We start from the raw sequence: 9,956 nt of genomic DNA, 5'->3' as shown, positions 1-9,956 counted from the left end.
AAGACAAAAGATTGAAGTGCCTTTGAACAGGGTATGGTTAGTAGTGCCAAGCGCACCGGTTTGTTGTCAAAGAACTGCAAACGCTGCTGGTTTTTCACGCTCAACAGTTTCCCCGTGTGTATCACAGAATGGTCCACCACCCAAAGGACATCCAGTCAACTTAACAAAAATGTCGGGAAGCATGGAGTCAAAATGGGCAAGCAGGCATCCCTGTGGGAATCATTTCATTCACCTTGCAGAGTCCATGCCCCGACGAATTGAGGCTGATCAGAGGCAAAGGGGGTGCAAACTTCAATATTAAGAAGGTGGTCCTTAATGTTGTTGTACATCAGTGTATTATGTTAATGAAGTAATGAACCAAATGCTGTGTGTTAATGAACCAATTGCTGGTGTGTTCAATTGATAACCAATCTGTGGTGGTTTAATGAACCCAATGCTGGTGTGTTAATGAACCAATGCTTGTGTGGTTAATGAACCAATGCTGTGTGTTTTAATGAAACCCAATGCTGTGTGTTAATGAAAACCAATGCTGTGGGTTAATGAAACCAATGCTGTTGTGTTAATGAACCAAATTGCTGGTGTGTTACTGAAAATAATGAACCAATGACTGTGTGTTAATGAACCAATGCTGTGTGTTAATGAACCAATGCTCTTGGTGTGTTAATTGACCAATGCTGTTTGTTTAATGTTCTGCTCCTGCTGCAGGTCATTCCCACAACACCACCAAGGCCCCAGTCCTGTGTTTGAACCCACTTTGGGATTACATCCTATTCACTATATAGTAGCACTAGTTTCCACCAAGGTCAAGTCCATGTGTCCAATCACCAAAGTCCAAGTCCTGTGGCCAAGTCACCAAGTCCATTTCTGTGTTCCAAGTCACCAAGTCGGACATTCTTACCTCTGACTGGCAAGCCATCAGCATGTTCAGGACCTTTCTTCAGCTTCTTGCGTCTTCCCCTGAGCCTTCCTCCGCAGACTGGAGTACATTCTCCTCCCATGTCCAGACCGGCTCCGCCTGCTATAGGACGTCACAAAACAAGACAGGGAGTTTTGCGATTTCATTTCATTTATTTTTAATTCATTAAAAACGGGAACACTTTTGAACCTCATTTAATTATCTCCATGTAGAAACCTTGGTACGGTTGCTGGAGATACTGAATTCTTGACGTTAAAAAAGTTGTTTAAAGTCTCCCTTTGAACATAGAAGATGCTCCGCCGGAGACAACAGGACATGCAGGAATACATAAACCCTGAAGCTTTTTTCCCCACGATGGAGACAAATGGAGTATTTTGGTATTTATTTAGAATCCCATCTAGCTGTTGCAAAAGCAGCAAGCTCTCTTCCTGGGGTTCCACACAAACATGAACCATAACAGAATACATTGATACAGAACATCATTAGACAAGAACAGTCTCAAGGACAGAACTACATACATTTTTAAAAGATACTCTATTCCTATGTGTTTATTATGTTCAATTCCTGTGGCCTCATCGACAGATGCCATTGCCATTTTTCAGGGAAAGCAAAGCAGGCACCTCAGCTGAACTTTACAAAGGTGCTGACTGGTGTGACTTAGTAGACTTTAAGGCAGTGATTTTCAAACATTTTCAGCATGGATTCTATTTTTTTCACCAGAAATTCTGGGCAACCCACACCCCACCCAAAATTGAATGGCAACTAAAAAAAATATTATATAATTTAATGTGACAACCCTTAAAAACGTCAACAAATAATGTTAAATTCATGACATTTTCATCTCTCCATTGAAAATTACAAGAACCAATAAATACATTCCTCAGGCTTTTCTCAACAGCAACATAAATATATTGTCCATTTAAAATATTGTCGGTCTCAATTTCTGTCCCTCCCCCGACATAGGCTCTAGTCAAAATAGTGCCAACTATGTAAGGAATAGGGTGCCAGTTGGAACATGGGACAGTTAATACGTTATGACTCATTTCATTTCCCAATATGCTGGGCATGTGACATCGCACCAAAATATCACCTCTTCATCAGCGCACTCATCACTGAGAATCAACCCCGCTCAAAACAAGTCAAGAGGAAGTGTAGTGAGTGAGTAATTTTGATGCAGAAATGAGAACATGTCAGATGACCCAATGGTTGAGTTAACCACTGAAGCCATATATGGATATAACAGCTCTTCAGATTGTCTTGAACTAGGGACCCTGGTTACGCTTCTACAATGCTAACTTGTAGATTATATCCATATTTCTGTGATAGAACTGCTTCTCCTCCAGTTCTCTGCAGCGCTTTGCTTTTGGGTTGATGGTATGATTTTAACAGAGCCTTCAGAAAGAATTCACACCCTTGACTTTTTCCAAATGTTTCTTGTGGTTACAGCCTGATGTCGCAAAAAACATAAGTCCACTTTGACTTATGGGTTATTTGTGTGTAGGCCAGATGACACAAAAACCAACATTTTTATCCACTTTCAAATTCAGGCTATAACAACTAACGTGGAAAAAGTAAAAGGGTCTGAATAGTTTCTGAAGGCCCATGTAATATAGTGTTGTAAGAAGGTATACCTCCTTCTCTCTAGTTCTCTCGCGGAGCTGCTCAGCCCTCCTGCGTCTTCTCCTCTACACTCATTGTTAGACTCCTGCAGTTAGTTTCTCCTGGCTTCCTCAGCCTTTGGCCAGGAGTCCACTCCTCCTACGATCACCTTCGTTCTCCAGGGCTGACAGCTTCTCCAGCAGCCAGGTGATGCTCCTGTCTGGGGGAAAGAGGTTAGAGGTCAGGGCTCAGAGATCTGAAAAAATACCTTTCAGTAGCGTTAGATGGGAGTTTCTTGGATATTCCTCTATACCCTTCTAGAGGTCTCTGATCGAACCACAGAGGGCTCCAAAAGTATCTAGGGGTGGGTGGGAGTAACGTTAGTTATACACGCTCCAAAAAATAAAGGGAACACTTAAATAACACAATGTAACTCCAAGTTCAATCACACTTCTGTAAAATCAAACTGTTCCACTTTAGGAAGCAACCACTGTATTGACATAAATTTCACAATGCTGGTTCTGCAAATGGAATAGACAACAGGTGGAAAATATAGGCAATTTAGCAACGACACCTGCCAAAATGACCCTCCAGCCAGGCACAACGATGTGCAAGCATTGGTGTAAGCACAACCCCCACCTGTGGACGTGCGGGCCCTCATACCACCCTCATGGGCAGTCTGTGTCTGACCGTTTTGAGCAGAACATGGCAAACCATTTGTGGCCTGCTGGAAGGTCATTTTTTGCAGGCTCTGCAGTGCTCCTCCTTGCACAAAGGCGTACGGTAGCGTCCTGCTGCTTGGGTTGGTGCCTCCTACGGCCTCCTCCACATCTCCTGAATGTTACTGGCCTGTCTCCTGTTAGCGCCTCCATGCTCTGGACACTACGCTGACAGAACAGCAAAAACCTTCTGCCAACAGCTCGCATTGATGTTGGCCATCCTGGGATGAGCTGCACACCTGAGCCACTTGTGTGGTTGTAGACTCCGTCTCATTGCTACCACTAGAGTTGAGAGCACCGCCAGCATTCAAAGTGACCAAAACATCAGCCAGGAAAGCAAGAACTGAGAAGTGGTCACCCACCTGCAGAACCACTCCTTTATTGGGGGTTCTTGCTAATTGCTATAATTTCCACCTTTTGTCTATTCCCATTTGCACAAACAGCATGGTGAAATTTATTGTCAATCAGTGTGCTTCCTAAGTGCGACAAGTTTTGATTTCACAGAAGTGTGATTGACTTGGAGGTTACATTGTGTTGTTTAAGTGCTTCCCTTTATTTTTTTGAGCAGTTGTATTTCAAGCAGTTAGATTATTCTTCCAACCGTGATTTTTTCGGGAAAATTTGGAACTTAGGGAATGGTTTGTGGATGGAATTTTGCAACCCCAGACTATACTCACTGCGCTTTGAGCAGATCCTTCTCTCTCTTCTCAGTTCTGCCCTTGGCCTTGTTCTCTCCTCTCCCTCCATGTCCAGCTTGGCTTCTAGCTCCTTTCCTTCCTTCCTCGATACTTCGCCTGCATCTCCACCATCTTGTCAGGAAGGAAAACCTTCTTCTTCCCTTTAATAATAATAGTGATCATCATTTATTTGACTGTATAAGAAACCATCCCCCAACTCCACACCATCATCAATTAAAATTGGATTCGTCACAAGCGCCGAATACAACAGGGTGAAGACCTGAACAGTGAAATGACTTACTTATGAAGCCCCTAAGCAAACAATTGCAGTTATATTTTTATTTAAAAAAACTGATTTCTTACAATTAATAATACGGAATAAGAAATAAAAAGTAACAAGTAATTAAGAGAGCAGCAGTAAAATAAACAATAGCGTCACTAAATTATACAGCGGTGATGATCGGTTACAAGTCAATCGTGCGTGGGCACCGGTATAGTCGAGTAATGAGAGTACATGTAGGTAGTATTCAATGACTATGCATAGATGATAAAACGTCTATGCATGGACGTTTCTTAATGACAAACGTCATTGTTTAGTTCCACCACCTCAACCCCACCCACTAAGGGTGGAAGTTTCCCCTAGGTTAACAGAATGCTGTATCAAAGATCATGCTTTCTAGGGGAACATTCCCCCTACACCCAACCCCCACAGTCTGAATTCGTAGGTTTGCTTAGACAGCACTTGTCTGGTCCCAATCTGTTTGTGCTTATCCTGCAACTCCTATGGTCATTGTCACACTATGTGCACAAACAGATCTGGGACCGGGCTAAGACAAACACATATATTACAACGGTCAATTAAGTCAAATATTAAGATTTTTAATATACTCTCAACATGGTTAGATAGTAGCCTGCTGTCTTCTACAGAGCCAGTAAAAACAACAGTATCGACATAAACTTATCTCCTTGATGACACAGCAGTCAGTACTTCTGGAGAAAATATTAATCAGCATTAAAGAAGGAAGTGAAAGGGTGATTTTAAAAGACCTCTGTGTTATGTCCCAACTACACCCTGTTACCTTTTATTAGTGCACTACATTTGCACAGAGGCCCGTATGTACCCTGGTCAAAGTAGTGCACTACAAATTGGTTCCATCTGAGACGGATTTCTCGAGACGTGCAGGCCTCAGGGCAGCTATTTCCTCTTCAGATATATCATATGTCAAGCACAAGCTCTCAGAGATTATGACATAGACGTACGCGATGGGAAAACCTCGACAGACAGAGTGGCAGTACAGTAGAGAGACCCTTCATTCATATTGACGACCGACTCAACCAACATTTCATTCTGCTTGAACGTTTTTTTTTTTGCTTTAAAAGGCTGGTTAGTCAATTCCAATTATATTAGTTTGATAATTTTTAACTACTTCTATAGTTCACTGAAAGACATGCAAAGTATAAACCTAGTCCAGATCTGTCTGACAACTAGAGTAAAGAAGTTCCTGGCACATACAGAGATCTAAGACCAGAACCAAGAAGACATTGGCTGTTATCCCAAACGGCTCCTTACCTATTTGTGCCACTACGTTTGACCAGGGCCAACATATGTAGAGATTAGGGTTACAGTTTTGGAACACAGCCCTGATTGTGGTCAGTTGGGAGTTATTTATCTACAGAGATGTTTTGGCACCAACCTCTTGTCTTCTTTCATTAGAGGAGAAATTAGGCCGATGTCAAGTCAAACAGGAAGCATTTTGCCACCAGGAGGAGAAAGAAAAGAATTACACAGTTGAGCTGGAACCAGTCTTATAGATTCTACAGAGAGAGGCACGAACACACACAGACAGAAAGAGAGACACCAGACAGAACAAGAGGACAGACAGAGAGGGAGAGTCAAGATAGAGGAGAGACAACAGGACAGATGGGAGGAGAGACAGACCAGACAGACAGAGGGAGAGAGAGCAATAATGGAGAGACACAGACACATAGAGAGAAACACAGAAACCCAGAGTAGTGTTGATATAGTGGTTAGATAGACATGTAGTAGTTAGTGTTGATATTAGTGGTTAGATAGACCATGTAGTGTAGTGTTGCATATAGTGGTTAGATAGACATGTAGTAGTGTTGATATAGTGGTTAGAATAGATAGACATGTATAGTTGGTTGATTATAGTGTGTTAGATAGACATGTATAAGTAGTCGTTGATAAGTGGTTAGATAGATAGAACATGTAGAGAAGTGTTTTGGAGATAGTGGATAGATAGACATGAGGTAGTAGTGCTTGATATATGGTTAGATAGACATGTTAGTAGTGTTGATGATTAGTGGTTAGATAGACATGTAGTTAGTAGTGTTGACTATAGTGGGTTAGATAGACATGTTAGTACGTTAGTGGTTGATATAGTGGTTAGATAGATAGACATGTAGCTAGTAGTGTTGTATAGTGGTTAGATAGATAGACATGTAGTAGTAGTGTGATATAGTGGGTAGATAGATAGACATTTGTAGTAGTAGTGTTGATATAGTGGTTAGATAGAATAGACATTGTAGTAGTAGTGTTGATATAGTGGTTAGATAGATAGACATGTAGTGTGTGTTGATATAGTGGTTTAGGGTTAGAAGACATGTAGTAGTAGTGTCTGATATGTGCGTTAGATAGATAGACATGTGTAGTAGCTGTTGATATAGTGAGTTTAGATAGATAGACATGTAGTAGTTAGTGTTGATATAGTGGTTAGATAGATAGAACATGTAGTAGTAGTGTTGATATAGTTGGTTAGATAGATAGACATGTAAGTAGTAGTGTTGATATTAGTGGCTTAGATAGATAGACATGTAGTAGTAGTGTTGATATAGTGGTTAGTTAGATTTAGATAGGACATGTAGTAGTAGTGTTGATATTAGTGGCCTTAGATAGATAGACATGTAGTAGTATGTGTTGATATAGTGGTTAGATAGAAGACATGTAGTAGTAGTGTTGATATAGTGGTTAGATGAACTGTAGGTAGTGTTGATATATGGTTAGATAGATAGACATGTAGTAGTAGTTGTTTGATATAGTGGGTTAGATAGATAGACATGTAGTAAGTAGTAGTGTTGATATAGTGGTTAGATAGATAGACATGCTAGTAGTAGTGTTTGATATAGTAGTTAGATAGATAGAAGTAGTAAGTAGTGTGGATATAGTGGGTTAGATAATAGACATGTAGAGTAGTGTTTTGGCTGAAGACATCATCCTTCTTGGGGTTCAAATCTATCCCCCCCAGTCAGTCTAGCCACCAACCCGACTTCTGTGAAAACCATCTTTCCACTGTTACAATATGACTTTCATTAGCCAGCAAAACAATGACGGTTGTAGAAAGCAGTTTTGATTGCTGTTTTGTAGAGGCGTTTGGGGTCTGGGTACCTTCTATCTATAGGACTGGCAGGGGAGGCTGGCGTACCTTCTATCTATAGGACTGGCAGGGGGAGGCTGGGTACCTTCTATCTATAGACTTGGCAGGGGATCTTTCTATCTATAGGACTTGGAGGGGAGGATGGGATATCTTCTATCTATAGGACTTGGGCAGGGGTAGGATGGGTATCTTCTTATCTAATAGGACTGGCAGGGAGGGCTGGGTACCTTCTATCTATAGGACTGGCAGGCTTGGGGTATCTTCTATTCTATTAGGATTGGCAGGGGGGAGATTGGTACTCTTCTATCTATAGGACTGCAGGCTGGGTATCTTCTATCTATAGGACTGCAGGGGAGGCTGGGTACCTTCTATCTAAGGACTTTGGCAGGGGCAAGCTGGGTTACCTTCTATCTGCAGGGACTTGGCAGGCGGGAGGCTGGACCGTTTATCTATAGGACTGGCAGGAACAGGCTAGGTTACCTCATATCTATAGGATGGCAGGGCAGGCTGGGTACAACTTCTATCTACAGACTGCAAGAGGCTGGGTTACCTTCTATCTACAGACTGCAGGGCAGCCTGGGTTACCGTATTATCTTATAAGACTGGCAGGGGAGGCGTGGGTACCGTATATCTCATTAGGAACTGGCCAGGGTGAGGCATGCAAGCAGGGGGAGGTTAAAGTTAGGACTGGCAGGGCGGGAACAGGCAGGCAGGGAGTTTAACATTAAGAGGGTAGTGGGTTAGCCTGTCCTTGATGTATTACAGGCTCCTCAGAGTAGGGTGTTGATCTAGGAGCAAGGTCTTCCCCTTGTCCATAAAAAGCATTTAGCTATAGGGCCAAAGCACAACCAGATCCTTAGATCAGCACTCTCAACTCTGAGATGCTTTGTGAATACAGTCCCTGGAACATATTAACTAGCAACCCTGGTAGGGTTGTAGTGCAGAGAGCAAGCTGCTCCCACTCACTAGTCTAGCCTTGGAGTTCTTCCTCAGTGGTCTGTGCCTCTATTAGAGGAGTCTGAGCTACTGAGTGCTGCCAACTGCCTGCAACACAGAGTAGAGTAGACACTCAGACAGGAACATGTTTCAAACACAGAGAGAGACTGGAGAGAGGGAGGGTGATGATGAAGGATGGGGAGAGAGAAGATAGGAGAGAGGAGAGAGAGAGAAAGATTGGGGGATGGATCCTGTAAAGAGCAACAAACCTGGAGCCAAAATCAGGCCTTAGAGGCCAATCCTAAATGCTTGATATAAACCTGAGCCAAATCCTAAATGCTTTAACATTGAACCTGGAGCCAATCAGCCTAGAGGCCAATCCTAAATGCTTGATATAACTGGAGGCCATCCTAAATGCCTTTACATAACCTGGAGCCAATCAGCCTAGAGGCCAATCCTAAGTGCTTTATATAACCTGGAGCCAATCAGCCAATCCTAAATGCTTATATAACCTTGGAGCAATTCCTAAATGCTTTACATAACCTGGAGCCAATCAGCCTACGAGGCCAATCTAAAATGCTTTATATAACCTGGAGCCAATCAGCCTAGAGCCAATTCCTAAGTCTTTATATAACCTGGGAGCCAATCAGCCAATACCTAAAATGCTTTATACAACCAGCACATTAGCAATGCATGGAGAGTGGGACTGCAACAACACTAGGGCTGTGGCGATATTACTTTCATTTGAATGTATATCTTTAGTTCATGTTCCAAGTCCTGTATAAGCAAGAATCAAGGTTAAAAATAACACCAATAGGGAAGTTAAGATTTCAACTCCTCCAAATCGACAGGGCAGGATTTGTAACCAAAACAAGACAGTTAACTGATCAGGTACAAGAACCACAGTCAAGGTACTAGCTAATTACATACAATAGAAGTGTATTAAAGAGTATCAGGATCCCAATAAATATAGTTCATACTTTGAGAATGATTGTGTGAACGATCGTTCGGACGTGTACAGGGCCTTCAGAAAGTATTCACACCCCTCGAAACTTTTCCACATTTGTTGTTGTTACCAGTCTGAATTTTTTTAAAGGGACTCTAAATTTGAGATTTGTTGTGCTCACTTGGCCGACACACCCAACGCCCATAATGTCAAAGGTGGAATGATGTTTCTCAGAAAGTTTTCCAATTTTAATTAAAAATGAAAAGCTGAAATGTATTGAGTCAATAAGTGTTCAACCCCTTTGTTATTTGAAAAATATCCTAAATATGTTCAAGGAGTAAAAAAGTGCTTTAACAAGTCCACATAATAAGTTGCATGGGACTTCACTCTGTGTCAATAATAGTGTTTAACATGATTGGTCCAATGACTAAATCATCTCTGTACCCACACCACAATAACAATTATATTTAAAGTCCCCTCAGTCAAGCAGTAATTTCAAACACAAATTCAACCACAAAGACCAGTGGAGTTTTCCCAATGGCCCTCACAAAGGAAGCCTACAAAGGAGGGCACCTATTTGGTAGATGGGGGGGGAAAAAGAAAAAAGCAGACATTAATATCCCTTCTGGAGCTGGTGAAGTTCATTAATTACACTTGCATGAGCTAAACACAGCCAAATCCTAGAGGAAACCTGGTTCAGTCTGCTTTCCACCAGACACTGGGAGTGAAGTCACCTGATCAGAAGACAATAACCTAATTCTCTCTCTT

General features: G+C 41.9%; 1 long non-coding RNA gene across 2 annotated transcripts; it reads left to right on the top strand.

The window, feature by feature from the left end:
* Window positions 1–6,414: 6,414 nt before the first annotated feature.
* On the top strand, window positions 6,415–7,050 carry LOC139026295 (uncharacterized). Of its 2 annotated transcripts, XR_011478060.1 has the most exons (4): window positions 6,415–6,500; window positions 6,625–6,686; window positions 6,735–6,793; window positions 7,003–7,050. It is a non-coding gene; the product is annotated as an uncharacterized lncRNA (long non-coding RNA). The 2 variants fall into 2 exon arrangements; XR_011478061.1 differs by lacking the exon at window positions 7,003–7,050 and having other exon boundaries at window positions 6,625–6,682; window positions 6,727–6,812.
* Window positions 7,051–9,956: the final 2,906 nt, after the last annotated feature.

This window comes from Salvelinus sp. IW2-2015, unplaced genomic scaffold, assembly GCF_002910315.2.
Source record: "Salvelinus sp. IW2-2015 unplaced genomic scaffold, ASM291031v2 Un_scaffold4336, whole genome shotgun sequence".
NCBI classification, from domain to species: Eukaryota; Metazoa; Chordata; class Actinopteri; order Salmoniformes; family Salmonidae; genus Salvelinus; species Salvelinus sp. IW2-2015.
The sequence above is the reverse complement of the archived record's forward strand: the minus strand, read 5'-3'. Positions and strand labels throughout refer to the sequence as shown.